Source organism: Cebus imitator, unplaced genomic scaffold (genome assembly GCF_001604975.1).
Source record: "Cebus imitator isolate Cc_AM_T3 unplaced genomic scaffold, Cebus_imitator-1.0 Scaffold228, whole genome shotgun sequence".
Classification (NCBI taxonomy): domain Eukaryota; kingdom Metazoa; phylum Chordata; class Mammalia; order Primates; family Cebidae; genus Cebus; species Cebus imitator.
The window spans coordinates 1,849,464-1,855,224 of NW_016107543.1; positions in this window are offsets into that span (position 1 = coordinate 1,849,464).

A 5,761-nucleotide genomic window follows, 5' to 3' on the forward strand; every position below is an offset into this window, starting at 1 on the left:
ATACCTGTAATCCCAGCTGCTTGGGAGGCTGAGGCAGGAGAGTCGCTTAAACCAGGGAGGTGGAGGTTGCAGTGGGCCAAGATCAGGCCACTGCACTCCAGCCTGTATGGCAAGAGTGAAACTCCATCTCATAAATAAATAAATAAATACCTGTGCATGCGTGCACACACACACGGAGAGAGAATGGTTAGTGTAGGCCTCATTAAAGATGTTGACATTAACCCAGGCATAGTGGCTCACACCTGCGATCTCAACACTTTGGAAGGTTGAAGCAGGAGGATCCTTTGAGCTCAGGAATTTGAGACCAGTCGGGGCAACATAGGGTGATTCCATGTCTACAAAACATTTAAAAATGAGCTGGTGGCAGCTGGGTGCAATGGCTCATGTCTGTAATCCCAGCACTTTGGGAGGCCAAGGCGGGCGATCACCTGAGGTCAAGAATTCAAGACCAGCCTGGCCAACATGGTGAAACTCCATCCCTACAAATATACAAAAATTAGCCTTGCATGATGGCAGATGCCTGTAATCCCAGCTACTCGGGAGGCTAAAGTGGGAGAATTGTGTGAACCCGGGAGGTAGAGGTTGCAGTGAGTTGAGATCATGCCATTGCACTCCAGCCTAGGCGAGAAAGTGAGAGCTCCATCTCAAAAAAAAAAAAAGAAGTAATGGAACAAAACTTATGTGGACTTTGGCATTGGCTGAGTGAATTGAGGAACCATTGTTTTGATTTTAATCAGAGGAGGGATGTGATGTGGCTAAAGTGTCAGAAGGATCACTGTGGTTGAATTGTTAAGACTGGACTGGGAGAGGACACAGGGACATAAGTAAGAGGATCCGTTAGGAAGCTATGGCGGTAGCCCAGGAGAGAAATGATGGTGATTTGGACTAGAATAGTAGCAGTAGGGGTAATGTGTGGTCAGATTCTGGATGTGTTTTGGAGGTAGGGCCAATAAATTGTGGGGTATGGAAGACAGGAATCAAAATATCTCCAAGGTTTCAAGCCTGAGCAATTGGAAGATAGCATTGCGGTCAACCAAGGTGGAGAAGAATATGGTTACGGAGGGAACAGTGTTCTTGGTCGGTACTACCACCAGTGTCTCAACCAGAAAACAGGAACACAATTTAATTCTCTTCTCCTAGGCCCCTAGATCTAGTCACCAAGGTCTATTACCTTGACTCTATTTCATACATTTTTCTTCCCATGCCTTCCAAGTTCTGCATTTGGTTCAAAGCTATTGCATCAGCTTCTATATGGTCTGACTATAATTTCCCACTGCTAGAAACCATGTGCTGGCCTGGCAAGGTGGCTCACACTCCTGACTTCAGGTGATCCACCCTTCTCGGCCTCCCAAAGTGCTGGAATTACAGGCGTGAGCCACCACTCCCAGCCTTTTCTTTCTTTACTTTGGAGAGATAGGGTTTTGCCATGTTGCCCGGGCTGATCTCAAACTTCTTGGCTTCCCAAAGTGCTGGGATTTCAGGCCTGAAGCAGCCAGATAGGGGGGGAAAAAAAAATCAATCAGGTGGGGCGCAGTGGCTCACGCCACTGATGGAATTACAGGTCACCATTCTTCTCTAGCTCTGCTGTTCCTACTTGTTCCTACTTGTAATAGAAAAAATAATGACCCTCCAAACATGTCTACATCCCAGTCTTGTTGTGAGTCCACTTTCGACTATATTACCTCTCATGATAAAAGGAAGTTTGCAGATATGATTAAATTAAATATCTTGAGATGTGAGAAGATTATCCTAGATTATCCAGGTGAGCTCAGTGTAATCCCACAGGTTGTTACAAGAGGGAGGTAGGAGGATGAGAGTCACAGAGAAAGGAGATGGCAGCCTGGATGCATGGAAGCTGAGGGCACAGGGAGAAAGGATGGTATGCTGCTGACTTTGACAATTGGGTAAGAGGCTATGAGTTAGTAATGTACCGGCCTCTATAGGCTGGAAAAGTCAAGGAAACTGATTCTCCCCTAAAGTATACAGAAGGAACGCAGTCATACTAACGTCTTGATTTTAGCCCAGTGAAATTAATTTTGGAATTCTGACCTCCAGAACTGTGAAGATAATACATTTATATTGTTTTTTGCAAATAGACTGTAATTTGTTAGAGCAGCAATATAAAACTAATACAACACTGTAGTCTAAGACAGCACTACCTTCTCTGACCTGTATTATTACAATATATTCCCAACTGGCTTCTCTCTCTCTCTCTCAATCTCTCTTTTTTGTTGGGATAGAGACTTGCTCTGTCACCTAGGCTCACTGCAGCCTCCACCTCTGGGGCACAAGCAATCCTCCTGTCTCAGCCTCCCAAGTAGCTGGGACTTCAGGCACACACCATCACACCTGGCTAATTTTTAAAATTTTTTGTAGAGATGGGAGTCTCACTATGATGCCCAGACTGGTTTCAACTCCTGGGCTCAAGTGATCTTCTTGCCCTGGCCTCCCAAAGTGCTGGGATTACAAGCATGAACCACCATGCTTGGTGGACATTCTTAGATTTTCTTTTTTAAAGATGAGGTTTCACCATGTTGGCCAGGCTGGTCTCGAACTCCTGACCTCAAGTGATCCACCTACCTCAGCCTCCCAAAGTGCTGGGACTATAGGCGTGAACTACCACGCCTGGCCTAGATTTTCAACTATACAATATAGTATTGTTAAGTAAAGGCACAATGTGGTACTGACGATTTCTAGCATTTTAGACTTGATCAGCAACTCCCCCCATCCCCTGGCAATCGCCATTCTGTTCTCTGCTTCTGTGAGTTTGACTGTGTTAGATACCTCGTATAAGCCGAATTATGCAGTATTTGGCCTTCTGTGACTGGCCTGTTTCACTTAGCATAATATCCTTAAGGTTTATCCATGCTGTTGCATATTGCAGGATTTCTTTTCTTTCTTTTTTATTTATTTTTTTGAGATGGAGTCTCATTCTGTCACTCAGGCTGGAGTGCAGTGGTGCAATCTTGGCTCACTGCAATCTCTGCCTCCTGGATTGAAGCAATTCTCTTGCTTCAGCCTCCTGAGTAGTTGTGATTACTGGCACCTGCCACCTTTTTACAGGCGCTTTCACCATGTTGGCCAGGCTAGTCTTGAACTCCTGACCTCAAGTAATCCGCCTGCCTCGACCTCCCAAAGTCCTGGGATTATAGGCATGTGCCACCTCACCTGACCAGGATTTCTTTCTTTTTTTTTTTTTTTTTGAGACGGAGTTTCACTCTTGTTACCCAGGCTGGAATGCAATGGTGCGATCTCGGCTCACCGCAACCTCCGCCTCCTGGGTTCAGGCAATTCTCCTGCCTCAGCCTCCTCAGTAGCTGGGATTACAGGCACGTGCCACCATGCCCAGCTAATTTTTTGTATTTTTAGTAGAGATGGGGTTTCACCATGTTGACCAGGATGGTCTCGATCTCTTGACCTTGTGATCCACCCGCCTCGGCCTCCCAAAGTGCTGGGATTACAGGCTTGAGCCACCGCGCCCGGCCCAGGATTTCTTTCTTAAACTTTTTTTTTGGAGAGGGAGTTTCACTCTTGTTGCCCAGGCTGGAATGCAATGGCGTGATCTTGGTTCACCACAACCTCCGCCTCCCAGGTGCAAGTGATTCTCCTGCCTCAGCCTCCTGAATAGCTGAAATTACAGGCATGCACCATCATGCCCGGCTAATTTTGTAGTTTTAGTGGAGATGGGGTTTCTCCATGTTGGTTGGGCTGGTCTCAAACTCCCAACCTGAGGTGATCTGCCCAGCTTGGCCTCCCAAAGTGCTGGGATTACAGGCTGAGCCACTGTGCCTGGACTCTTAAAATTTTAAGGTTCAATAATATTTCATTGTACGTATTCTCTGGGTACACCCCTGACTCTCTACAAATTTCCCCATAGGAGTCAGGTTGATGATTTCAAATCCCCCTGCTGAGAACCGTCCAGTGGCTTTTCATCCACCTAATGTTTAACATAAAATCAAAACATCCTCGACAGCCCTGGTTACTTCTCCAACTCTCTTGAATCTTTCTCCTGAGCCTACCTTCCTCTAGCTACTGTGGCCTTAGCGTCTTTGCAGTAGCCATTTCATCTATCTGGAATCCCCTCATAGATGGCCAAATAGCTATTTCCTTCAGGCAATTCAGGTCATTAACTTCAAAATTAGCTGTTCAAAAAGGCCTTCCGGCCAGGTGCAGTGGCTCACACCTGTAATCCCAGCACTTTGGGAGGCTGAGGCGGGTGGATAATCTGAGGCCAGGAGTTTGAGACCAGCCTGGCCAAAATGGCAAAACCCCGTCTCTACTAGAAATACAAAAATTAGCCAGCATGTTGGTGGGCGGCTACTCAGGAGCTGGAGGCAGGAGAATCGCTTCAACCTGGGAGTTGGAGGTTCCAGTGAGCTGAGATCAAGCCACTGCACTCCAGCCTGGTCAACAGAGTGAGACTCCGTCTCAAAAAAAAAAAAAAAAAAAAAAAAAAAGCCCTCCATGGCTATCCGACTTGGAATAGCCCCTTAGTACTTCTGTAACTCATCTTTTTTGTTTTAATGATTTGCTTACCAGGCATTTCCTCATTTATTCGTTTCTGCATTTATTTTTAGTCTGTTTCCAGTAGACTATGAACTCAGTAAGAGTGAGAACTTTTGTCTCTTTTTGTTGAAAGTACTCTCTGCTGGGCGTGGTGGATCACCTGAGGTCAGGAGTTCGAGACCAGCCTGGCCAACATGGTGAAACCCCGTCTCTACTAAAAATACAAAAATTAGGCGGTCGTGATGGTAGGTGCCTGTAATCTCAGCTACTTAGGAGGCTGAGGCAGGAGAATTGCTGGAACCCAGGAGGCGGAGGTTGCAGTGAGCTGAGATCACGCCATTGCACTCCAGCCTGGCTACAGAGCGAGACTCCATCTAAAAAAAAAAAAGTACAGTACCCTATGTGCTTTACCTAGAGAGAAATTGCTCTACATAGAGGGGGATCACTAGGGTATATAGCCAGGAAGGCCTCTTGCTGGAGGTGTGTGCTTTCTTTTTAATTTTAAACAGAGTTTCACTCTTGTTGCCCAGGCAGGAGTGCAATGGTGCAACCTCAGCTCACTGCAAACTGTACCTCTTGGGTTCAAGTGATTCTCCTGCCTCAGAATCCCTAGTAGCTAGGATTACAGGCACCCATACCATGCCCGGCTACTTGGCTACTTTTTTGTATTTTTAGTAGAGATGGGATTTCTTTCTTTCCTTCTTTTCTTTCTTTCTTTCCTTTTCTTCCTTTCTTTCCCAAGATAGAGTGCGGTGGCACGATCTTGGCTTGCTGCAACTTCTGCCTCCCACGTTCAAGCAATTCCCCTGCCTCAGCCTCCCAAGTAGCTGGGATTCAGTTGCGCACCACCATGCCCTTTGTATTATTTAGTAGAGACGGGGTTTCACCATGATGGCCAAGCTGGTTTCGAACTCCTGACCTCAAGTGATCTGCCCGCCCTAGGATTACAGGCATGAGCCACCATGCCCCGCTGGTGGAGGTGTGTTTTAAGCTGGTGTTCGTATTTTTGGAGAGACCAAGGGAAAAGCTTCTCTCTCTTTTTTTTTTTTTGAGACAGTTTTTTGTATTTTTAGTAGAGTTGGGGTTTCACCATGATGGCCAATGGCCAAGTTTCAAACTCCTGACCTCAAGTGATTCACCCCCCTTGGCCTCCCAAAGTGCTAGAATTACAGGCTTGAGCCACCTTGCCCAGCCTTTTTCTTTTCCTTCCTTCCTTCTTTCTTTCTTTCCTTCTTCCTTTCTTTCTTTCTTTTTT